Raw genomic sequence first — 27489 nt, 5'->3', positions numbered from 1 at the left:
AGTTTCATTCAGGCAGGAGTTACCATGTTGTTGGCTGTGAGCTCAATAAGTCAGCAATAGATATTAAGGTGTCTTTAGACAGAAACACACATAAAAAACAAGATTGTTTCCATCAGCTGACAGGTAATGAGGGGAAGACTTCTGTTCTGTCAGTACCTGGGCCAGTGGGCCAGATACAGAAGTAGCTTCACACTCCTGAGTTCTCCGGACTTGGTTGTCACGTTGTTTGGGGATGTTTACTAAGCTGCTTCATCTGCATATTTTAGCATCTGTGAGATGGAGTTATAATTTCACCGAACACAGGGGAATTGAGGGGATTATTACACAGTTGTAAGTTAAGATTTTGAAGAAAGTCTGCACTTTTAGAAGCAAGAGACTATAAAATAACAAAATTATTTTTATTTTTAAGATATAGTTGATTCTCATTATTCATGGATTCTGTTTTTATAAATTTGGCTATTTGCTAAGATTTCTTTGTAACTTCTAAATAAATATCTGTGGTGCTTTCATAATTGTTTGCAGACATGTAAGGAGCAGCAAAAAAAATAATAATAATAAAATAAAATTTAAAAAAATAAAAAAAACTTGAGTAGCTCTGTGCACTCATTCCCAGCTGGGGTCAGAAAAAGTGGTGGGTACTCTTCCTAGTTTCAACTCTCATCCATAAATATGTGTCTTTTCCAATGTCTTTCTGATGCCATGTTTTTACCATTTTGTACTTTTTGTTAGTGACTCCATCTGCTTAAAATGGTCCCCATGCACAGTGCTGAAATGCTGTCTAGAGTTCCTGAGCACAAGAAAGCTGTGATGTACATTATGGAAAAACTAGAGATGCATGAAATTCATTTGTGGGTGCTGTCCCTAGGCCTGGCTGGCAATCGAAGTGCAAGCGTCTGGTGTGGAAGGGCAGGTCCCAGCTGACCTCTGAGCCCTGAGCAGCACCTGGGCCCTGGGCCCCTATGTGCCCCCCTCCACCTGAGTCATCAGGCCCCCACCCAGCTCCCTCAGCACTTGGGACCCGGGCAGTAGCTCCACCCCTCCACTGCCACCACTAGTTGGTTGCCTTTGCAGGTGATCAGTGGGGGGTGGTGGGGGGGAGGAGCATTTGGCCCTACTTGTACCTGCCTTGGCCTGGAACCTTCTGCTCACCTGCTCCACCATCCAGCTGTGGTCCCGCTCTTGTCAGGGCTCATCAGGACAGGCAGCGCTTCTGCTGCACGCTGCCAGCACCATGTCATCAACCCCTGCCATGTTCTGCGCTGTCCTCTGGTGGTCAGTGCACATCATAGCAAGTGGTCGAACTCCCATTAGAGGGGATAATTTGCATATTAGACCTCTATTATATATATATAGGATAGGATATGCATGTTAGGTAAGTTTCATTCAGGCAGTAGTTACAATGTTGGCTATGAGCTCAATGTTAATAAGTTAAAAATATATATTAAGGTGTCTTTAGATAGAAACACACATAAAATTATGTTTTCATCAGTTGATGGAAATGTTGTGCTCAGAGGCTCACAGGAACCTAATCTTGTATTTCCCCTAAGAGCAATGGGCTACATTTGCTAATTCAGTATTCCCAGCTACTTAGAAGACATAACTCTGCAAATAATTATAATCAGATGTATTTATTGTTATCTTGATTTTCTCTTAGAAAAATCACTGATTTTTGATTGTTAGTTATCTTGATTTTCTCTTAGAAATGATCACTAAAGAGAATTTAGTGATCATTTCATCCAACTCCATTATTTTACATTAGAGAAAATGAGAGTATAGAGTTGTGACTTGATCTTGGTTTCTAAGCAAGAGTCAGGCAGAACCTGGATTAGAATCAGGTGTTTCAGCCCTCAAGCCCATCCCTAGACCACCAGACCACACTGGTTTTCCTGTGTAAGCATGGGGAAGGGACTGCTTTGAGAGATATAGGTTGGTGGGATGACATAAAAGAATGGTTTCCCATGTGGCTTCGCATCCAGCAGTGTTTATTCCTTTGGTGATGTGAAGATAGTAAAGTGCATGTCGCAGGGGCCTAAGCTTGAAGAAACAGGCTGTGCACTATATTGTGGGCAGCAATATGTGGCAAAAGACCTCTGTGAACAATATCAGGATTGAATGAGATCAACATTTATAGGAAATTTTTTTCTTTTAAAATCTCCACTGTTATCCTAGGCGTCTTTTGTTTGAGATTAAGCTAACCAATCTTGGAAGCAGCTAATAAAGCTTTGTTCTTTGATACATTTGCCTCTATATTCTTGAAGAGCAAGCAGAAGTAATTTTAAATTGAGACAAGAGAGATTTGGGTAACTTAAGCCAAACTAGGGGACTAAGAGAAAGATGAGCACAAAGAGTGACATCCTAGAGATCTTGGAGAAACATAAAAGTGACTTTGAATGATATCATTAAATTCAGTGAACACTTGAGGATCTACTGAGTGCTAAGCATTTTGCTTTGTGCTCTAATGTTCATCTCTCGAGGTCTATATTATGATAATACCATTATAATCTCCAAATTTCTTTTCATTGCCAATCAGTTTGGCCATGATGCAATAACAATAAATGATGTTGTTTTTTAATATAATGGATTATGTTTTAAATTATATTTTTCAATTATGGTTGACATTCAATATTATTTTGTATTAGTTTCAGGTGTACAGCATATTGGTTAGACAATCATTTACTTTATAAAGCAATCCCTCAATAAGTTCAGTACACACCTGGCACCATACATAATTTTTGCAATATTATTGACTATATTCCCTATGCTATACTTTTACAATCCCATGACTATTTTGTAATTACAGATTTTTGCTTCTTAATTCCTTCACTTTTTTTCACCCAGTTTCCCAAACTCCTCCCCTCTGTCCAACATCAGTCTGTTCCCCGCATCTAAAATCACAGCCTATTTTGTCTCTAATCTCTTTCTTGGCACCTTTCCTTTTTTCCCCCTTAGATATACTTTAAAAAATATCTTTCCTAGAAATATAGAGAGCCAAAAAATTCCAAGTAGCTTCTCAGTATAGAAAGTTAGTGTCTGAAGGAGAGAGCCTGCAGTCCAGCTCCTTGGGCCATGTTTGGAGCCAGATCAACCTGATGTGTCTCTTGGCACATGGACACTTCTGTTTATAGCCCCAGGGCAATCATTAAGTAATGTAGCTATAAGTGGAAGGCAAAAATAACCCAATGTGTAAGTGCACAGAAAAAGTGTGGGTAAAGTTAGAGCAGAGGCTTGCATTATTTTATCATCAAGTTTTCTTCTAGTCAAGTACAATTTGTCAAACAGCATTAACTCCCAAATGCCACTGGCATCACTTTGTCAGCAGATTTCAGTGTTCTGTGTGTGTGTGTGGGGGGGGGGGGACACACAAAAAAAGAGAAAATTATCAATGAGCATTTACTATGTGTCTCATACTGCTCTGGACTCTTCTATCTGTTCTCTTATTTAACTGTCATAGAAAACAGACCAGGTAAATGTTCTAATCTAAATTTTATAGGTAAAGAAACTAAAACAAAGAGATGATGTAATTTTTCTAAAGTCGATAATAATGAAACCAGCGATCATATTTAAGGCTTGATCCAATTACCATCCTCTTCTCATTTTCTCACATGGCCTATCCTTGTTTATCCAAGTTTTCCATGCAAGGCATGGAGATTTCAGGCTTTTTTTCTCACCGTGTCATCCACAGACCATGTGTGTCAGAATCACCTGGAATAGTTATTAATGATGCAAATTCCTGAACTCCATCCCTGCACAATGGGTCAGAATTTTAGTGGGCGAGGTCCCAGAATCTGCTTTGTTAATAAGTTTCCCAAGCAATTTTTATGTACTCTGAAATTTGAGAGACAATGGTTTACATACTCATACACATCAAAAAAGGTGGAGTAATAAAGAATATCACAAAACCTGCACCAAAGATACTAATGTTCATGGCAGGTGCTGTCAGTGCCTTACTCATCCCTGGGGCCTCACCAATATCAGTCAAGCCAGCCAGCTTCAACTGTGTCTGTGTGATTTGTCCTTAGGGATTTCTTCCAAGCCTCAGGTGGGGTTCTGCTTGTGTACATGGCAGGCCAGAGTGCCATGGAATTAACTACCCAACTCTATCCCCTCTGCCACAGGTCCTACCCAATGATTGGGCAGAGCTAGTGTCTACATCCTCCAGCTCGCTGTCTCTTTGGATAGATCAGTGGTTCTCAATCTTTCTAATGCCGTGACCCTTTAATACAGTTCCTCATGTTGTGGTGTCCCCTAACCATAAAATTATTTTCGTTGCTACTTCATAACTGTAATTTTGCTACTGTTATGAATCATAATGTAAATATCTGTGTTTTCTGATAATCTTAGGTGACCCTGCTAGCAGCTCTCAGCCTGTGGGTCGTGACCCACAGTTTGACAACTGCTGTAGAGCCTAAGACATTCGCCTCTAAAGTAATTTCAACTCTTCTGTGCATGTGCATATTTAGAAAGTACAAGCCAAACTGTGGAAGTTGCTGTCTGGCCTCTTTTTAGCCTCTCAAATTCAGCCATCCTTCATATTGAAGTGAAGAGCATAAGATTATGAACTCAGTTGGATGTGGGTTCGAATTCTAACTCTTCTGTTTACTAGTGTGATCTTGGCAAATTTCTCAGCATCTTTAGGCTTCCATGTCTTTTATAAAAATAAGGATAATACCTACCTTAATACTTGGTAAGAGGATTAAATGAAAGAACAAATGTAAGGAGCCTGATAGGTTATCAATGAATGTGTGTGTGTTTTTCCCTTCCTCGGTCTCCTTATTTCCTGAAGGTGTGGTAATCACTTTAATCCCTGGTCTCTCTCCTTTATTCGAACTTGATGGTTCTTATTGATCATGCCATTCATGTTTCTTGCCATGAGAAATTAACAGCACCTACTGATAGCTAATGTCTAATGTCTGCTCCACACTGTTATACATTTCTCTATTATAATTGTATCTTAAATTCATCTAGCCCTCTATTTTTATGCCTTATACATGGAGGGTATGTGGTAACTATTTTTACTGATTGGTTAATACATCAGATAATTAGCATCCTCAAGCATAATGATCCATATTTGATCTTAACCTGCCATATCAGGATCATATTGTTGGCACCAGCCTGCAGCAGTACTAAACTTCTCTGGACCTAGCAGAGGGGGAATGAAAATAAACATCTCATTCTCCCAAGGAGGGCTGGAATTCCAGAAAGTTCAGGAAGTGAAGGGTGTAAAGTTTGGCAAGAGATGCTTTTCAGAGCTTCTTGGCAGATAGGAAAGCTGTAGATTAGCTGAGTCTTGGCTGGAATCTTTTCCCAAGTATCGTTTTTAGGGGAGGCAAGGGGTTTCAAGAACATGGTGGTCTCTCTGCAAACACTGTCATTTGGCTCCTCCTTACTCACTCCTACAGTGGAATCTGGTCCAATGAATAATTATTTACTTATTTTCCTGCCTCCACCCATCATGGCCAATCCTTGCATTATGTTACTGATACTTCTTACTGCATTATTGGTATTACTACATTCTGGAAGGCATCCTTAATGCTCCCTTTTATGTTGTTTTGTGAAAAACACATGTAATAGCTGTTGTTTTTTTCCAGTCAGATTTTCTTCTGCTTCCCCTAATAAGTTATTTTTGCAAAAACACTTTCCATGACTTGTATTAAAATTTCAAATCCTACCACTTCCTTTTACAAAGTCAGGTCCATTTGCAACTTGCCAACTTTGTTTTATATTCTGTAATTTCTGGAGAGACAACCAAACCACAACCTTCTTTGAATAGTTGGGACAATCAAGTATTTAAATTATCACCAATAATAATTATTACCAATTTTCTGAAACCAACTCTTTAATCCCGCCTCCCTTTGTGCCTCCACTTAAAACTCAACAGACTTTTTAAAATGTTACCTCTTTTCTTCACTATTTCCTTCTTCCTACCTAAAAGTGCTTTTGTCCTTAGAAGTTCCTCCTGTCTGTTATTCAAGTTAACCTTGGAGGGAAGTTAACAATTAGTAATTGTTTTCCTCAGAAAGAAAAAAAGTTAATGAGCCATGTTGTCTCAGCCATAGTCATTTCCCTATAATGCTTGTATTGAGCGGTAAAAGCGCCCTTTAGTTTTCAGGACAACACATATTCCTGGTGTCACCCAGCTTTGGGATCTTCCTGTGACAGAGCCACTGCATGTGTTATATTGTGTGAATTCTCAAGTAGGTAGAACTAGGTAGGGTGAGAGGACCTCTTGAGCGTTCCCCTAAGTTGTACGTGAACCACTCAGAGGTAACAAAGGATATTATTTTGCTTAAAGATCCAGGGAGCTTTTGATGGGGGTTGTAGGACCCAGCCATAGATTTGGCACCCAGCACAACCACAGAGGCTGAGTAATATGAATAGTAGGGCTCTGAAAGAGAGGGGCCTGGTTTTAATATCACACTCTGGTCTTACAGTCCAGCAAAGTGCAATAAGTGGAGGCTCAGGAAAATATACTACAATCTGGGGAACATATGAAGAATGATCAGGGAGTGATTTATACTACTCTTCTTGGCAATGATAAAAGTGTTTGTTGAAGAGCAATATAGAGAGGGAATATATCTTGTCCTATTGTGGTCTGTAATTATGTTCTTCCCTTGCAGATTTTAGATTCCAAACCCAGGTGTCAATTATAATGATGGCTTCCATGTTCACTTTAGTGAAGTTCCAGACCTTCCCTAAGTCATTTAATTCTAGAAGTTGTCTAAGCCAAAGAGCCTTGCTTGCCCAAATGAAGCTTGCTCTACTTTTCCACCCTATAATTGTAAAGGCGTTAACATTCCCATCCAACTGCAGCTAAGATACTATTTGGCCACATTGTTTTGGAAGCATTCTCCATAAACCTACTAGAGATGCATTCCTAAGAAACAAAACTCTAGGGAAGATGAGGTGTACATTCCCTAAATCTTAAACTCCACCACATCTGTGGTCACGAGAAGAACAACATCTATATGAAACTTTATTTTTTAAATTTGGTCTCAGGGACAAAGCAGGGTATTTTTCATTTACAGAAGAAGCAATTTATAAAAATCAACTCTCCCTATCCTTATAAATAATAGCTTAGAAAATGAGTAGCGAATTTGAAAAGCCACAACCAAACTATCAAGTCTATTAAAAAGATTAGATTTCCTGATCTTAGGGAAAGTGGAATTAATGATCAATTCTCCCATTTTATAAACTCTCTGGCCATTTAACTCATTAAAGGAAAAGTCATGTTTTTCTTGTAATTTGGTGCATTTTCTCAAGTAATTTGGTACAATGATTAGATCCAAAAGGAAGGAAAATAGACACAATTCTCCTAAAAGAGCTTCTGTTTCTTTGTAGAAATGTATGTTTACTAGAGGCCCAGTGCATAAAATTCATGCACAGGTACGGTCCCTAAGCCTGGCTGGCAATTGAAGCACAAGTATCTGGCATGGAAGGGGAGGTCCCAGCTGACTTCTGGGCCCTGGGTAGCACCTGGGCTCCTGGGCCCCTACTTTCCCCCCTCTGCTTAAGTCACGGTGTCAGAGTCCCCATGCTGAGATGTGGCGAACTTAGCTAGACACCATGGGCCGGGGAGCAGCATGGGCCTCTGGGTCACCCAGCAGCACTGCATGGAAGCTGGGCTCTCTCCCAGCCGGTCTCGGTAGACCGGCTCCTGCGTGAACCCATGATGAGCCCGACCGCCCCCTGAGGTCTTGGAAGCCCATTGGGGCCGCAGCACCTCCACTCCATTGTCTTCAGCAGGCGAACTTGGGGCTGGTCTCCTCCGTTCTGTTCTGTGGTATGGGATCCTCTGTGTCCTGGAAACTGGAGTCAGGGATTGGAGTTGGACCACCTGGGAAGCCCTTTGCATTGGACCCTGAGACCTTTTGTGTCACCCGTGACGTAGTTTCAGGCACAGCAGATCTGTGTGTCCAAAGAGCGGCTTCATTTTCCTCGTTTTCAGCGTTCGCTTTCCATAATACTGTACATTCTGTTTTGTTGGATTTTGTACCAAAAATAAAACCATTTGCTTGTTTCCAATAAATACGTGTCATCACTGTAGAGAGCTTGAGGGGGGCGAGGGGGCTGTGGAGGGATTAGAACAGCCTGCTGGGAATAATCCACCTCCTGGACCTCAGCATGGAAGGCTGGTCGTGAGCATTCCAAATCCCTCGTGTGGAGCTCAAACTAAGGTCTGGATTTTACAGTCAGACCTCAAAACACACAGACCTTGCCAGCAGCTCCCGGAGAACCTGCCTTCCCAGGGGCCAAGCGGAGCATGGGGCCTCTTCCTTTTTCCCCGTCCCCCCCCCACCCCCACCCCCCACATCGTCCCTCACACTCTGGCTCCCTTCCAGTATACCCCAAAGCCGCCACCTCGGCTGCCAGTTTCCACAGTCTCTGCATCGTCCTCCAGGATGGTGCTGCACCTCCTGCTATCTCCTGCTTCCGCTTCCCCCTCAATCTGCTCCTGACACAGAAGCCAGTTGGTCCTCAGCTACAGCCCCAGGGCCTCCTCCTGCAGTCAGGGGACGCCAGGTTCTCACGGACCCTGTATCCCTGCAGGATGTGCCCCCGACTCAGCCTTGACCCCCTTCCATTCAGCCTCTTGCTAGACCTGCTGCCCCTCCATAGGCTGTGCCTTCTGCTTGATGCCCTTCTCCAGGCATCCGCCTGGCTCTCCATCAGTCCAGTTTCCCTCAGTGGCCTCCTTTGTGGCTTCATTTCCATGTTTTCATGGTGCCGTGCCCTCTGACAGCTGTACCTCATGTCTGTCTGAGGCTGTTTCCTCCCGCATCCCTGTCCTCTCCTGGCAGACATGGCGGCTGGCTCAGTCAGTGATACGGTTGAGTAAGATGCGCAGGCACTGGCGTTAGGTATAAAGGCCATTGGAAGGCAGACTCACTTGGAGCTAAGGGCCGGTGAGTTCTGCACAGTGCTCAGGGCAGGGCCTAGGGAGCCAGTTGGGGCTTTTCTTTCAAGAAGGTGGGAGGAAGAGAATGAAAAAGGAACAGTGTGTGTTTTCCATCAACTGCTTAAAAGCTGATCATCTCATTCCATTCTGAAAGCAATGAATAGAAACCCTTAGATCAGTGTTTCCCAAAGTGTGATACGCGTATCCCAGGGGTACGGGAAGAGTTTGGTAGGGGTACAAGTTGCACCGGAGTTTGGTGGGGATATGTACTGCACCGTGCTTAGCTGCGCCTAATTCTACGTTCTCATGAGTACAAGGGGTACTCAGCATTACGAAAATTATAGAAGGGGTACACATATGTCAAAAGTTTGGGAAACACTGCTAGATCAACCCTGTGAGGCGGGTTCTGGGATTATCTGAGAGTACATGACCTTCGCCCTCCACAAGGACGGTGCTTAGTAACCCCAGCTTTTAGTGCTGTGATTTGTGCACTGGTGGGGGCGGAGCCGCTGCTACCGCTGTGGGAGGGCCACACACTGACCACCGGGGACAGCTTCTGCTTTGAGCGTCTGATTTGTCCATGGGTCCTTTCAGTCGTCACAGTCACTGCCTGGATGGATGGATGGATGGATGGATGGATGGATGGATGGATTTTTAAATGTCCCAAGGCTGGGTTGGGTGAAGGTTATGGCTGTCTTAGACTCTAATTCTCTGTCCCATAAACTAGCCCCTTCCCAGCAGACTTTGGCCTTCCTCACATGGTGTAGCTTGAGATGCCCTCAAAGAACCACATCCCACCATCAGAACAGTTCTCAGTCCCAGACTCAGCTATCCACCGATCACCATCACTTTGAAGAATATGGTTGTTTTCAATAACTTTGGAGGAAAGCCATGTGAGAAAATGTTCTGGATGAATTATATTCTGGTTTAAAGAGACTACAGTACAGGGAGGGATAGAAGAGGGGCTGTTCCTCCTCTACCTCAGTGGTTCATCTGAGAATTAAATAAGATAAGCTCGGGAAAATGCCCAGCACATAGTAACTTCTCAGCAGATGCTGGTTCCTTCCCTTCCCTCACAGGTTTGGAGTCTTAGCCATGAGGTGCCAATGACACACGATGTTCAGTGTTATTATTTAAACCAAACTTCAGGTGACAACAATAGCATTTAAATGTAAAACAATTTTAAAATATTTTTTGGTCTGGCTCTAAAAGAAATAGCATGTTTAGTATATAATGTTTGGAGAATACAGGAAGGTGTGAAAAGCTACACAGATGTCACCAGAGACCCTGTAGTTGACATGTTGTATAGGCTTTTTTTGTCCTTTTTTTTAAATCTCCTTTTTATTTTTTTAATAAATTAATGTTATAATATTCTATATCCTGGCCTTTATTCTTACCAAAATATCTGAACTATTTTTAAGTATTTAAATATTCTTATTTTTTAACAGTTGAATAGCCTACCATTTTGTGACTATATTATTCATTTACCTAATCTCCAACTTTAAATATTTAGGTTATTCCCAGTTTTTCACAACTATAAATAGTAATCTGATTACAAACTATTATTCATAAAGCATTACTGATTAGTTAGAATAAATTTTTAGAAGTGGCATGTTGGGTATACATACTTTCAAGAATATAATATATGTAGGTAAAAGTTATATGTACATATGTGTATATGTGCTTATTTGTGGTTAAGACTCCCAAAACATTCTACCAGTTCATATTCCTACCTTCAGCTTGTGCACATGCTCATTTCCCAAGAGGAGAACATTGAAAAGTCAAATAAACAAGAATTAGAGAGCATTCAATCTAGAGTGGAAAAAAAAAAAAGCTGTAATGTAAATCAGTTTTCTTTTCCTACCACATATTTGAATATCCGAGGAGAATGCTGAAGGAAGGGAGGTTAAAAAGACATTTTTCTGCACATATCAAATTTTGGACAAATTCTTGAGAGGAAAAAATAAACAATGTGTTGAAGGGTGTGTGCCTTAAGAAAGCTGGCAAAATGTAATGGCACAGGACATAATATGTGATTCTATGCATGCCGTCACGTAGCCTCTTCCCGCCCTTTGCCCACAGAAAATGACAGGACTTGGACAGCTTACAACTGTGGATATATGGCAGTGATGTTCCCCACATGGCCAAAGGGAAATGGCTCAGACATGTGCATTCCTGAGGCCAGCTGAGTGGTGCAGTTGTGCTGAATTCCTGTAAGCTTCAACTAAGGTAGCCATGGGGGTGGTGCTGCGTAAGGCTAATTTCGAATTGTTCTTCTCCAAGATATAGTGAGCACAAGTAGTTTTTAGAAGGAAATTAGTTTCCAGGCACATTGGCCATCTTTCTATGTGGACTGTCACATCTTTCTTCAAATAGTATTTCTTCAAAGTGTTGCAAAGATACATATTAGTTATGCTTTTATAAGACATTTAAACAAAGAAGAATACAAAATTTCCCATAAACTTATCACCTAAAATAGGATATAATTGTTTCCTTTATGTTGTATTTAGTATTTCCAATTTTGAATGTTCTTTTGTATTTTACATAATTATATCCATATCATATACACAGTTTAATGGCTTTTTCACTTAAATATAATATTGTGAACATTTTTACATTGTAAAACATTCTTTAGAAACTTGTGTCTAATATTTCCTTGTATCAAGGTGCTAAATTATTAAAATTTCTCCCATTGTTTAACATTAAATTTGCTTTTATTATTTTACTGATATGAGTAACATTGATGAACATCTTCTAACAGAAATCTTTGCTGCAGTTCTTTTGTTTGTTTTTTTTATTTTTTATTGATTAAGGTATTACATATGTGTCCTTATCCCTGCATTGCCTCCCCCCGCCCCATTCCTGCTCTCACTCCCTGGGGTCTGTGTTCATTGGTTATGCATGCATACAAGTCTTTGCTGCATTTCTGACCATTTCTCTAAGCTATATTTTTCTAGAAATCTGTTATTTCTGAGAAAAGGAAACTTGATGACTAAAGCTGAAGCCAAAAGCATATTTTTCTCTTCCTTTACTTTCAGCCTGAGTGTTATAGGGTCATCATTTAGTTATGGGTTTTATTTGTTGTTGTTTTAAAATAATGGATGTGTTGTCAGTGAACTCCCAACTTCTAGAAGATTCTTTTAGCTCAGTTCTCTCATCCTGACTGGTCTTTACGTCAATTCCCCACCCCCATTCGCCACACCGAAAATGTTCTCCATGGACGGGCATCTTTCAGTGCAGACATCTCTCTGATCCTCACGTTTTCCCCCTGACTACCCCAATGCATCCCACTTGGATGTTGAGGCCGCTTCCTGGAATGCAGGGCTTTGTCCCTCAGATCTCAGATATGATCCCACCTTGATTCACCTGCTCGTAATGGAAAACCAGAGGTGTGGTTCCCTAGAGCCTTCATGACTCACCACACTGCTTTCTAATGTCACCCAGAGACTCACCTACATCACATTCACATCCAGCGGAAAGAAAAAATACCTTGAACCATTTCCATAGGGCAGTGATGGAAAAAACCATGGGATTGGTTCTAATTTATGAACTATCACTCCTGAAAATGAAACCAGAGGGAAGCAAAACTCTATGCACGCAAAGCCTAGATGAAGCAGAGGGAGTTTTACTGAACTGATTTGAAGTTCCGTGTTAAGGTGTGACTTTATTAAAGCAGTTTTATCTCCTCTGCCTCCTTCTACTCAACAGAAAACAGAAATTAATATTTTCCACTCCCTCCTTATCACAGGGTAATCTGTGGAAACATAAAACTTAATACTCAGTGTTCTGTGTTCCTCAGAGAAAAAGGAGTTAACAAATAGCCAATATTTCTAACACTAGAACTCAGAGAAATCTGGTGTTACATTTGGCACTGTTGCCTAAATACATGACAATCATGTGTTGGCACAGAAGCTTCTTGATGACATGAGGCATGTCTAGAAGTACCATCTCCTTTAAGATGTGTCCAGCTAGTATGCATCAAACTCTCCCTGCTACTCAAACAATTGGCTTTGCTTCCACATTCTGCAGTTTATACTTTTGCTTTAGTTGCCCTGCCAGGGGTACACAGCGTAATATCTCATTATTATTGAGGTCACGAAGATCAGTTATTCATTACAATAAAAGTAGAAATCTTTGTCTGAAGTTTGTGTAGTTATAACTAGCATCCATTACCGTCTTTCAGCATGTAGAAAAATGTGCTAAGAGCTATAATTTTCACATCCAGCCCTTTGAAAAAGGCACAATTCTACTTCTAGTTTTAGGGTTGAAGAAATTGAGGCCAAAAGAGTAAGAAATAGGCTAGAGCTAAGACTATACTTACCCTATAAAACCTTAGGCTTTGGTGTGTTTTGTAGCATATTTGCAAATTCTACCTCCTGGAAAAAGCCATTTTAATGTGTAGTTTTTGCTACCCATCTTGCCTAAAAATTTAAAAATCTAGTAAACTTTTAATGAAAAGGGTCTTCAATTTTAGGTTGTTATTGTTTTCCTTCTCTGTGGGAGAAATTAAACTAGGTTTTGTTGGGCTTGACAGCTTGCATTTTGCCTTGTGCAGAGTTATACATTTGGTAAGGAAAACGACTCTTAACCTGGACATGCCGTTCATCCTGGAGCTGAGCTTTGGAACTCTAACCTCTCTTTTCATGTTGTAGAACTGATCTCTCTTACTGTGGATTTTTTTTTTTTATTCACCGGAAATGTGTTATTTTACATTCCTCAGACCTGAAGAACCAACTCTATCGGGTGAATTTAATTTGTGATTCTGCTGACCACATCACTCTATCTTCCCTCTCTTTTATTTTTAAAGGGGTAGCATTTCTACTGAAATCTTTGTGTGATGAATCTATATAGAAAAATAATCTGTGGTTTAATGGGGCTTTAAGACATGTCTTTAGAAAAGAAACTAGTTGGTATGAAAATAAATCCAAAATATCTATGGATGTGATTCATGTGACTTGGGATTTCTTTCCTTTGCTAAAATGTTAAGGCCAAACAGATTTATATCCCAATTAAAATTATTCAAGTATTTTAGAAGTTGGAAGGTTATTTGTTTTATTACAGATACATCAGAATAACTCATTTCGCCCAGTTGGCATGGGTCAATGGTTGAGCATCAACCTATGAACCAGGAGGTCAGGGTTTGATTCACGGACAGGGCACATGGCTGGGTTGCGGGCTCAATCCCCATTGTGGAGCATGTGGGAGGCAGCTGAATGATGATTCTCTCTCATCATTGATGTTTCCATCTCTCTCCATTCCTCTCTGAAATCAGTAAAAAATATATTTGGGGGAAAAAACACCTCATTTCAATAGAGTTTTGGGATGATTCTTAATGGGAAGGCACCCAGAATGTGCATAAGTTTATTTGCTGATGAATCAGTCAAAACTAAGAGTTCTCAGGAAATTTCTAGAGACTAATGAAGACCTGAGCCTATTATTGCTATTATTGTTGTTTGTCATTTACTACCCTACCTTCTCAAAGACATGGACTGAAGGAGCTTGGCTCAGGAATAAGTCAAGTGAGCAATTATCCAAAATTCTATGCTGAACACCAAGACCAGAGTCTTTTTAACCTTAGCACCATTGGTACGTTTTTCTTTCCATTATTTTTTAAAAATTTTATTTTATTGTTCGGAGTATTACAGCTATCCCCCATTTTTCTCCCTTTGTCCCTCTCCACCCATCTCATACCCCATCCCAGGCTTTTCACCTGTCTATTGTCTGTGTCCATGGGCTATGCATGGTGCTTATCAGTTCGTTTTATTACTTTAAAAAATGCATAATTCAGCAAATTGATTTGATCATTCATTTATTTGTTTATGTCATTCATAGATATTTGCTACCCCTAATCGAGTGCTCTTTGAACATCAGCATTAATGGGACTTACCTGAGCAGATTGTTCAAACACAGAAATCTTGAGCCACAAGCCAGAGATCATGTTCTTAGTTTAGGTAAGTGCCCAGGAATCTTCCTTTGAACCAGCTTTTGGGACTTTCTAATGCTTTGAGTGCACTTTGAGAAGCACATTTATAACATACAAGGCATGGGATGAGGCCACAACAGGTACAGATGGAAAGGCCTGTTTTATTCCTCAGGAAATATCAAATGAAAAAGGAATATAGATTTTATCATTAATGATAAACAATAATAATAGCTATTATATGCCAGACATCAGGCTAGATTATGTTTGTTTATCAGTTCTATGAATCCTCACAATATTATCACTCCCATTTTGCAGTTGTAGAGACCGAGGTTCCTAAACTTTAAGTAGCGTGTCTAAGGGCAGGAGCCCAGGCTGGCTCACTCCATAGCCCAGGCCTTGTTTCCTATATGTACTATCTCACAACCTCTACATCAATCAGAGTATAAGACAGCGCATGGTAAGTGGCGTGAGAATGGCACTCCCAAGCTGGTTTCATAGGAATGATGGAGAAGGAACTTACATATATTAAGTGCTCACTGATGCCACAATCTATATGTTTCTTAAATGTAATCTCCACTGCCCAGTGCAGATAAAGTATCATTTCAGCCAAAACCAGTTTGGCTCAGTGGATAGAGCGTCGGCCTGCGGACTGAAAGGTCCCAGGTTCTATTCTGGTCAAGGGCATGTACCTTGGTTACGGGCACATCCCCTGTGGCAGGTGTGCAAGAGGCAGCTGATCGATGATTCTCTCTCATCAATGTTTCTAACTCTCTATCACTCTCTCCTCCTCTCTGTAAAAAATCAATATAAAAATATATGTATATTTTAAAAAGTATCATTTCATCTTACCTTCAATTTCTTCACATATAAAGAAGGCATAAAAAAAAAGGCCTTGCCCACAGGGATCTTAAGTATCTAACTTGGCAGTAAGCACTTAATAAATGTCCGCTTCTGTTATTTTCACTATCATATTTTATAGTTGAGATATCTGAGGCTCAGGAAAGTTAGGGAACTTTGCAAGATTTGTGATTCAACTGTTCCCATAGCCTCAGGAAGAGGAGAATGCCCTTGGAGCCTGATAACTAGAGAATGCTTCCTGGGTGAAACAGCACTAGGTCGGCCTTGCAGGATAGGGGAGAGTTTAAGGGCAGAAGTGATAAGAGGAGAGTCCAATTTTTGCCTGAGTTATTTAACTTTGCTGAAATTATATCTATAATTTAACAAAACTCAAATCTTTCAAGACTTCAACCTTCAGAACTCCTGCCAAAACAAATTCTAGGCAGGTTCAAGAAAAATGTCCCTGGATTCCTTCAAGAGCCTCATGTGAAATAGGCAGAGAAAATGTGTGTATTTAGACTAGAAATGAAGACTGGACCACAAGATTGCTGCAGCAGATGGAGCACGGGGTCCTAAAGAGGCAGACCACAGACATCCTCACAAACTTGGGTGTTAACATGGGCCTGCAAAGGCCTCAGCCTAGTGGATGTGGCCCTGCATCATGGGGGGAAATGGATGTATATCTGCTGCCACAGCCCTTCTGGGGAAAATTCATACCCTAAAAATGTAAACTCTGTACTCTTGGAGTTTTCCCCACAGAGTTCAAATCTCTTATCAATGAATTGTTCCTTCAGTGCCAGTCCATCATGGGAGAAAGTCAGAGCCCATGGAAGCCTAAACTTCTCCATCAGTAAAACCAGAGGCCAAAGGGAGTGGAAAGGGCTTCCGCAAACTCATGTGCCTGGAGGCTGCTATCATGGCTCCTGGGCCAGTGTCCTTCCCAGCCACAACTCTGCAGAGGTGTGGCAGGCAGAAGGCACCTCAACAGTCCTGCCCTCAAGGGGGCCCCAGAAGAAAAGGGGGTTTAGAAAGTTCCCTTTTCTGTCTCCTTAGAAATCTCATTATATCTTATATCTCTCTTTTGGTCTTTCATCCATCTCATAGCTCTTTAATTCAACCAGTGTTTTGTTGTTGATTTCATGTATTCATTCGATCTTTACAAAGCACCTATCACACACCAAGAGCTGCTCTGGTTTCTATGGAGACAGCAGTGAAGAGAGGAGGTGACAGCCTCCACCTACGTTGGGCTTACTTTTTAGGGAGTAGAGACAATCTATAAACAAGATAAATTTGTTGTAAATATGGTACGTTGTGAATAAGTGTTCAGGAGAAAATAAAGAGGAAGAGAGGAAGTTAATGGGGGTGTAGAGGAGACATGCAGTTTTGGGGAGGGGAGCCAGTGAAGATCTCACTGGGAAGAAGACATTTGGGAAGAGGCCACAAAGGTATCTGGGGAATTGTGTCCCAGGCAGAGGCAGCAGCAGAGGGAGGCCTGAGCTGGAGTGTGCTGGGTACACTGGAGGAACAAAGGGGCAGAGTAGCCAAGAGGGGGTTTATGGCTTTTCTCTGGGTGAGAAAGTCTGTCACTGGGGAGTTTGGGGCAGAACACGTGATGTGCTTTGAGTTTTCACAGGTTCACTTTGATCACTGCGTGGAGATGAGAATGAAGGGGACAGCGGTAACAGCAGGAGGCCACTCTTGTGATTACCCAGAGTTATGGAATGGTATTTACTGTTATTTTTGAGGACTTCTCTTATGTTAATGATTGTATCACATGCATGAAACAAACTCTCCTATATATTTATTTCCACTACTGAGTGTCCTTGCTAATTCTGAACAGTGACAGCTCTGACATGAAGAACCTCAGGTAAAACTGAGTTGACGGACTTGCAAATACTTCATACTGGTTCTCTCAACACCCCTCTGTCCCCTCCTCACATGTCTTCCTATACTTCAGAGGCTGAGAAATGGAAACTAGAATGATATTTTCCAGACCTCCTTATAGTTATGGTTTCCAAGGGGATTTGAGTTCCGAGGTTTGGAGGCAGAGTGAGCAGGGGAAAGTGGTGGGCAAGTAGAGAAAATGAATTCTTCTAAAGAGCAGGGAGGCCATGGGCTCTTTGGGATGAGCTGTATGTCACATGTGTCAAGTGCTAAGCAGTAAGGCAATGGCAGAGAGGCCTATCCCCAAATACTCTGTACTTAGCTAATAACCTCAGGCTTGGTTCCTTGGCCCTTCCAGAAATTCTGTAAACTTCAAATATCCTGTAATGAATACTATGGAATGAGCCAAGGTGGTTGCAAAACCACATCTAGTCTTAGTTTTAGGCTTCAGTAAAGAGGAAGAATGAAAAAAAAAAAATCATTAGTTCAACCCCAATTCTGGAAATCCCTTGCCCTCCCCCCCCCCAAAAAAAAAGAGTTATTCATATAATTAGTTCACATTAGGCCCCCATCATGGCCACACTCAGTTTCAGAGAAAGCTAGGAAATTTAGCAGGGCACATTTCCATCTCAATAATGAAGGATTTGTGTTAGTAAAGAAGAGGAGAATGGATATTGGGTAGTTAGCTTGCAGTCCCTGCCACAAAGAGAATGTATTAGTTCCTGATACGTATAGTTAAATGGCTTTTTAGAAATGTTTACACTCTCATAATTGTAGAAATATAACATGGGATAAAAGTAAATGTATGTGTCCAATTGTTTAACTGTAGCCATAAAATTATCTCTTTGTATCAATAAAATTTTAACTCTGATTTGAATGCCTAAAATATGCCAGCCTCTGTTCTAGAAACTAGAAAGAAAGCATTGAACAAAATATGCAAAAGTCCTTGTTCCCAAGATGACCTGGTTGCAAAATGTGTCACAGTAGGGACTGTATTGGCCCATTCAATATGGGTGATTGTTGACCAAAAATCATTATTTGAGTTTTGGAATGGTTGATCTGAAACATTCTTTTTGACATAAACTGTTTAAATGTTTAGTCTGTAGTCTGCAAAGGGCACCGATAATTTGTGACAATAAAATTATATTGTTAGTATAGGTTAGCATTTAGTAGAATACTTATCTTATTGTTCTTCAAGTAGGCATGTGTTTATAGATAGGAAAAGAGAATCACAGTGAAACTACCCCATCTAAGCAAGTAATCTAGTTAATGAGTTACAAGAAGTTAAAAGTGTATGGTTGGGGGGTGCATGTAGAGGAAGGGACCAGCGTGTCTGAAAGCAAGAAAATAGGAGTGCTTCGAGGGAGCTGTGAGGGATGCATAGGGCAAGTGAGAGGGTAGCAGTGGCAGGAGATGAAACATAGTGAGGAGCGAGCTCAATCATGACGCTGTAGAAAAGAGTTGCAATTTTATCATGATGGTAATGGGGATCATTAAAAACTGTGGAGCAGGGACACAGTGTTATTAAAGCAAGTAAAAGAATAGAGACAAAGCTATTAGCATGTGTCTGGCACCTAGTAAGCACATATTCAAATGTCAACTATAATGATAATTATTATTATTCCTTGATAATAAGCATCACTCTGGCAGTAGTGTGGAGGATGGACAGAGGAGGATAAGATTATTGTAGAGGATGTGGACAATTGGCAATGGTTGTGAAAAGAAGGTAGAGAAAAGTGATATTCAGGCAGAGAACCACAAAGCTTACTGAGAGATAAGGTAAAAAGGAAAGTCTGGATTCCAACATGGGTGCCTGGGTGTGGGACCATTCGCTGATAAGCATGTGAGCAAAGGAATTCATTTGTAGGGAAGATGAGGTGCCTTGAGAACACTCAAGTCATCATATCCTCATATGTCCCAATCTTCTGTTTTAACAAAAACACCAATGTCATGCCGTTCCAAAGGCCCTGCTGGACTTTCCGTATCTCTATTGCAACAATATAGGGAACCAGGTCACTGGTCGCCTCCGTCTTTTCTTGCAGACTAAGCATTATGGATTCCTTTGCTCACATGTTTATCAGTGAATGGCCCCACACCCAGGCACCCATGTTGGAATCCAGACTTTCCTTTTTACCTTATCTCTCAGTAAGCTTTGTGGTTCTCTTAGCGAATGGACTAGAGGAAGAAGGATATTTGCTTGAGTTCCTTTAACAGATGGTTGTCATGTGAAGTTTGTGATTTCATGTCTCCTCTGATACTGTCAGGAATGGCAGGGGAGAGCATGGAAGAGCAGTGCGGGCTCTTCCACATCTCAGTGGTGGAAGGCAAGCTGGCCTGAAGGAGTTTCTGTGCCCACCTGAACCTTTAGACTTAGAGTAAGAGATGAGGAAGGAGCCAAGTGCTCAAGGACAGCCTGTCTGTGTGATTAACTCAGAGAAGTTGTCTGACAGGAGGAGCAGCTTCTTTGAGGAATAAAATCCGATCCTCTACCTTCCTCGCTGAAACACACGATTTATACAGACATAAGCGAGGCATTTTGTAAAAGCAGTGGGGGGCGGGGGGTGTTAGAACTTAAATGCACATTATTAAATTGTTTTACTTGCAGCCCCTTTATTTTTAGGTCCAGCATAATTGCTTTCAGACCTAGCGCTTGCTGTGCTGGTGATTTTGTTTGGTTCTGCAACATGACCTGTTCTTTGAGACTCAACCTCAGGCTCAGGGGTAGCAGTGCCTTACTTCCTGCAGTACCCCAGAGGATGGAAAGGGGAGATATACCAAGGAGAAGGGAGACGAATGTTTTGGTACCTCTCTGACTCTGTCCTTCACTCACCCAGGATACTTGATTCTATTAAACCAAAGCCAATCCCCTTTTCCTACTCCGCGCTCAGCTAACAGCTTTTAGTGTCCTTTAGAAATATCCGTGTGCTGTACAGCCAATGAGTTTGGTCTGGATTGGAATCTCATTTCTGCTCTCATTGGGAGCTCCAGTTAACTTGAACCCTCTGAGCCTTCAGTATCCTCATGTGTAAATTGGGCCTAATAGTAAGATCTACCTCATCAGGTAGCTGTAAGATTGAATAATACATCATGATGCATAGAGAAGTCCTATTGCACTGCCTGGTATTTGTAATTGGTAGAGCAGGCTGTAAATGGTGCAGATGGCAAGATAGCTGCACAGATAAGAGTGCATCCAAGCCAGGTTATACAAGTTTCCAATATTAAATAACTGTCTTACCCAAAGACTTTTAACTGGAGCCAAAATTCTAAACAAAGCAATGACTTTAACCTTCTATAATCTTTCTGTGAGGGGAGAAACAAAACATAATTATTTTTGTAATAGTTGCCACTAATTATTTTTAAAATAAGTAAAATCTGATGAGTTCATTAGGCATATCCATTCATTTTGGGGTTTTGTCTTCAGCAGTGACAAAGTTTGCAACAACAACAAACAAACAAAAAAAAACCCACAAAAATACTGACCACTGCCTCTATCTTTCTAGAACCCTCCTGCTCATGGTTAATTCCTTTTTATTCTCTGAAGATTTTACCTGTAAAAAATTTAAGACTTAACACAGGATATTTTAATTACCTTTTTTTAAATTATTATTTGCTTATCTTATATTCTCATGTTATAATGCTAAAAGAATTTTAACCACCCAAAACACCATCTATAACCATGTAAATGTAATTTGCAAGAAAACTCCTGACAGGTCCCTTTGGGCCTGTTTGATACAAGTTTAGTAACAGAAGGCATTTTAAGTGAGTTTATATTTCTGGTTAAAATTTTGCATTTGCTCTGTGTTTTATAGAAAGTGTTTGCTCTCTCCCATGGGGGCCCGGACTTCATCCCCCATGTTTCCTCTGGGTTATAGATCTGTAATGGCCCAGTGATTTTGATGACTTCCCAAAGCCCTTGTCCCAGATCACATGTTCTGGAGAGACTAAAGCAAGGACAAAGACAGGAGAAGAATGCCTTGAGAGCACTGGTGTTTTCAGTGCTAAGCCTGTGAGGAGTTGGGAGCAGCAGTACCCAGAGAGTTTAGCAAACCTGGAAAGAAATAGAAATTAAATACCTCATCTGATGAGCAGATGATGTTCTTAAGATGGACAGAGCATGTCGCACACAGGAAAGACTCCAGTCTCTTCCCTGTCCAGTTTATCTTTCACTCCCCCATTACACATGCCCTTCTAAAATATAGACATGGTGGGATCAGAGCTCTACACAAAACCCTTTAGTTTTTGTAATGTAGGCATTAGCTTGGCACACAAGCCCTTAATGCTAAGCCTTCCCAGTCTTACCTATCATGGTTGCCCCTCATGCTCCAACCACACTGAACTTTCCCCCCAGTTCACTGCAGTGTGCTCTCTCCCATGTCTCTGACCTAGCTGTTTCCTTTGCCTGGTGAAATCCCACCCATTTTGTCAAAGCCTGGCTTAATACAGTCTCCAAATGGAAGGCTTCTGAATGCTTAGAGCTGACATAGTCATGTTCTTTTTATTTTCTGCACACTTTGTAACAGGTGTCTATATATCACTGTATGCATTCATATATAATTATTTTTTGGTATGTCCCTTTCCTCTGTTGATCCCAAGAAGGAATATATCTGCTGAGACCTCCGGGTTATTAATTGAGCCCCAAAATCATAACCAGAGTCTAGCAGCCATTTCTAAGAGAGTCCTCTCATGCAGGATGCATTTCAGGGAAAGTCACAGGCTGAGCTGTCACAGGCTGAGCTGTCAGCCTGTGCACTGAGATCCTGTTGGCTGACCCCACCCTTTCTTTAAAGGAGTTCCTGGAATCATCTTTCAATCAGTGGACTGAGACCTGCCCTGTTCAATCAGAACTGCACAGCTATATCCTTATTTGCTGATCTACTGACCATATTGAATCTTCAAGGACCAATCGGAATGTTAAAAGCCAACTAATCAGGAGAGTACAATTTGGACCAATCAAACTGTGTGAATTTGGAGTCCCCATTTGCATATAAATAAACCAATTGGAGGCCAAGGCAAGTACTCTTCCTATATAAGTCAGTCATCCCTTTGTCTTGGGGGAGTGTACTTTCAGTTTCCTCAGAAGGCTGCCTGTTCCAGTTTCTGTTTGTTTACCGGAATAGTCTCTCTTTTCAATGAACCTCAGATTGGGGATTCTTATTGACATTGGATTGGTAACAGCAACCTTTACTTAACACTCCTATTGTACAGTAATATTTTATACATTTTCTTTACTCCAGTGTCTCAAAAATAGTTAATGAATTTTTTAAAATGAACAAACAAAGCAACCCAGCACAAGAGTCCAATAATAGTTCCTAGAGAAGATAAAATATTAACAAGGAATAAACCTTTCCCCCCACATTATCTGGACTATTCTACTGACTGACCTATTTTGTAGAGGGTTTACTGGGAACAAATAACAACAGATCCCCAGGGAAACACCCTCTGTGCAAAGAAATGTAGGTGCCCCTTGATAGAATGAAAGAGACCTTCCAGGTTGCTAATTTTTGACCTCGTAAAGAGAAACCAGAATCCCACGTTATCCTCGAAGAGAATGGAGAGGAACTGTGTGGGAGAAAATGGCACAGAGATTCCTTTGCAGAAAAAAATCACAGCTGTGTGGGCCGGGAAATTCTTCCATTTAGGAGTCATCTGCTCTGGAATGTGTGAGGGGAAGTAGTCTCAGTAGGCTCTTGACTCAGCAAGGCCTGGAATTGATGTTCAGGGCTGTTCTGCGAGGTCTTGGGGCACTGAGATTCACCGCGGTCTGAGCCCAGTCGCACACGCCAGCGGGTATCAGTACAAGCCTTAAATCAGAACCACCCGTTACACCCTCTCCCCTCTCTCTGGCTCTGAGTCCTCCCCCCCAGACTCCCTCCTCCCCCGCAGGCTCATTAAGGCCTTTCCCAGTGCAGAGACACAGCATTTTGGGGACTGGTGGAGTGTTTGATATTTTCCACTCTGCGTGTCAAGGGCATTTACAGTCGGCGTCAGAATGTTATGTCGGTCTGAGGAGGCACTTTGAAGTGTTTGTGGTAGAGGCCACATGTGCAGGCAAGATGTGCCTCCTCCCCATCCCAGAGGTTCCTGCTCAGTCTTTCCCAGCATCATGTGACAATGAACAACACCGCTTAACCCTTTACTTCTCAGTGTAGCTGCTTATGGTTATTAGTCTTATCATTACCATTTGAAAAGGCACTTCCTCCTCCTTTTCAGTTTTCAAGTGCCTTCTGCTCACCCCTTCTTGGCACAATTTTGTGTCTGTTTTTGCTACCACTCTGCATGAACTTACCACTCTGCACGTAGAAATGTATTTCCAAAGAGTACATGCAGAGCAGAGGCATACGTGATAAACTGCCCAGGTGGTCAAAGCCATGGGATCGTTGACACTCATACGGACCCCTGGCCAAATCAGGTTTGCCCCAACTCCCCATCAGCAAGGTGTCCTTGATAGAGTCATTGGTGTTTTCATTTTACTAGATGATAATTCACAGGTGGCCCTGAAAAAGTCTCTTAGCCTCTTCCAAAAAAGTCTGGAGACTTGAAACCCTGAAGAAAAAAATATATATATGAGACTTCAGAGGAAATATTATCAGCTGACCTAAGTCTCTTACTTAGCTATGTGGTTTGGCTCATGCAACAGAGTAGGGCTAAGATTGATGACTTGCAAAGCTTTTTCAACTCAGAGGTTCAGCAATGCTCAGCTCTTAGCTAGCCTGGGAAGGTCTTGGACTTGGCAGGATGGGCTGGGTGGAGTCAGAGGGCTCCTCTCAGATAGAATGGGCGTCGGTGTCTCTTGGGATCAGATTGTATTCACAAAGCACTTGGCAATGCAGTGGGAACAAAATGATTTTTAGTGGACATAAGTCATTTCAGGCACTCCAATATTGAGACCTTTTGGCAAAGGTACTGTGGGCCCTACTCCATCACCTAGAAGGGTCTCTGGAGATATTTATTATATATGAAATTATCCCCTGAAATGATAACTATGCTTCTTCATTTTAATTTATGGATCTAAAGAAAGGAAGTGACCTGTCTTAATATGAGACTATTAAATACTATTAACAATACAGTATGCCAGGCAATGTGCTAGGAAAGTAAAGCCTTATCTTATTTATGGCTGATAATAATCCTAAGAGGTAAATATTATTATCTCCCTCTGAAACTCAGAGAAGTTAATGTGTACAAGGTTGTATTAGAGAATAGATCTGGAACACAGACCCCAAACATCCTGATTCTAATTAATATCCACGTTACTAACCTCAGTAGCACAATTCAAGTCAGAGTCATTGACCTTTTGATCTCCTAAGACAACTCCTGGGATGCTGCCTGCCTTGAACCCACATTTCCCCTAGCCCTGTGTCAGGAAGTGCTTCATAAATACCTCCTGAATGAAGGAATGAGTAAATGGCGTGTAAAAAGCCTGGGAAGGCACTGAAGCCTAAGGCTGCAATGAAAGCCTACCCTGGGCCACCCCCAACACAAACAGGGACATTTTCCCAAGGCAGCCAGGGAATTCATATCCTTTGGAGTCAGGGATCCATGTTTCCCTGTCTAGAAATCCCTCTCAGATAGTCAAAGCATACAGGCTCCCTACACCGCCTTCTTCCGATGGCACAGACTCTAAGCCTTACTGGCCTGCCAACAATCAGGCAGAAAGAAAGCAGATTGAAGAGGAGAGCAATGCCTTCCAAGTTAGAATAACTTTACTCTTTGTATTTGCTATGCATGGGGGCAAGGCCTTTCCTTATAAATAAGGTTTTTGCACTCCTGTGAAGAGCCTTACCAAGTTAGAAGAATAAAGTGACCAAAAGGAGTGAGTTAACAGTGTTTTGTTGCAAAGATGTCTTATCTTGTAAATTGTTCCCAGGAGGGCTGCTAGCGTGGGATCAGGAGAGGGGTATGCCATGTTTTGTTTTGTTTTGTTTTTAATAACGGTTGAAATGAAAAACCGTTCTGGTCACCGTGTCCTAGAAATAAAATGTTTGATGTGGAATGGTGTCCAAGACATGTGACCCCGAAAAAGCCCATTTGGCCCAATGCTTGAACCATGTTTTCAATCAAGAGTTGCTACCTCAAGTCCCCTCTGTGCCTTTGACTGTGGAGACCCCAACCAATCATTTTCTTATAAGGCTTCTCTGTTTATATGGCTCTCTCTGCTTAACAGAGCTAATTTATTTTGCCTCCAATGTACCAGAAAGAAAGAGATATGTGTTTCTGTTGCTGAATGGATTCATCCAAGTATTTTTATTTGTTTTAGAGCTGAGTTGGCAGTTGATTCTCACAAGAGAGGAGATTGGCAGCTAAAACACTTTTAAATTAGGTATTTGTTATGATTCAGCTTACTCATAAACCTACAACAACAAAAAAACCAAAACTCCCAAAACTTAAAGGTCAAAGCTAACAAGACTAAGATTTGTTTGTTTCTTAAATTAATAAAGTCAGTTGGTGGTCCTTTGCCTACTAGTCTGTATCACTACCAAGTTATTTAACTTTTTCTTTATTCTTTTATTGTCCTTCATTTTCCTCAATGCTTTTCCATTTTATGTCTTCTTTTTCCTTCTTGCTTCATATTTTCCCTTACTCGTTGGCTCAGGTCTTTCACTCTTTATATCCCCTGATTTTTTTCTCAATTAACATTGTATGCAGATTGGGAGTAGGGTTGGAGACCTGTGGGAGGTAATTCTCTTTGTAAAAGATTCTTCTTGTCAACTCTCTATTATTAACTGTTTTTAATAGTTAATCTGCATTATTAACTGGTTTCTAGTTAATCTGCATTATTAACCGGTTAATACGGATTTTATAATAAAAGAAAACACGATAATTTCAAGAGAAACATCTGAAGTGCTTTATCAAAGTAATGTCCATCGCTAGCTACACATTTCCCCCATCTTTCAGGTATTTGCTGGATACTATCCCAATGGAACTTTTCTTGTTTTGAGGCAGACCATTCAGAGACCCAATTTTTCCACTTCTTCGTATGTTTTGAAGTGCTGCTCAGAATATACATGTTCCATTGATCGGAACAAGTGGTAATCTAAAGGAGCAATACAACAAAATAGCATACATATCGAATCGCATATATATCAACATATGTGTAACTCCATCTATTGGAAAATATCCGCATTATTAACTGGTACACTAGTATGCTGATCCTGCAGAGAGTGGTCACCACATTTTCTTGGCTATGCTTTATGCAACACACTTCTTATGAATTGCTCACATAAAAGCCTTGGCTTGTAGCTTTGTCCAGTGGCCTGGAACTGATTCTGATATTGGAAAGATTATAAAGTAGTATTGTACGTGGCAGGATACTCAGCATAACTCAGCATATGCACCTTCTATTCCAGAAGGTGAGACCAAAACTCTTGGCCAATAATTCATATTGATTTCTATATTTTATCCCATGAATGATACTGATTTCAGTAGAATTCATCTCAAAATACTTCATAAAATCCTACTTTTACCTCACATATTCTTGTACAATTAGAATATCTCTCTGTCAGTTTTGGTGGGGTTTTTTTGTTTGTTTGTTTTTGTGGATTTTTTTTTTGTGTGTGTGTTTGTTTGTTTGTTTTTGCAATAGTGAATTCTGGGTATCTTTGCAAAGGGAATAATGACATGAGTGTCATGTCTAAAAAATTCAATCTCACCACTCAAAAAAAAAAAAGTCAGTTTGAAAGAATACAATATGTATCTCAGATCCAACAACAAATGTTTTTATTTTCTTCTTGTATAAAGTCTGGGAAAATCTAGAAGTTTAAAGTATTTTTTTGCTTCTTGGAAAGTGGAAACTTGACATAAAGTTTTAGGTAGTGCATCCCTTGGACCCTGGATAACTTTGCCTCAAAAAAAATGTACTTAGCAAACAAAGAGCGAATACCTTTCTTGGAAAAGAGACACTTGGATCAGTGAGACTCTAAAGCAGTTAAACTGCTTTTCACAATAATGAAAA

This window comes from Pipistrellus hanaki (genome assembly GCF_964339955.1).
Source record: "Pipistrellus hanaki genome assembly, chromosome: 18".
Taxonomy (NCBI): Eukaryota; Metazoa; Chordata; class Mammalia; order Chiroptera; family Vespertilionidae; genus Pipistrellus; species Pipistrellus hanaki.
Note: the sequence above shows the minus strand (reverse complement) of the source record.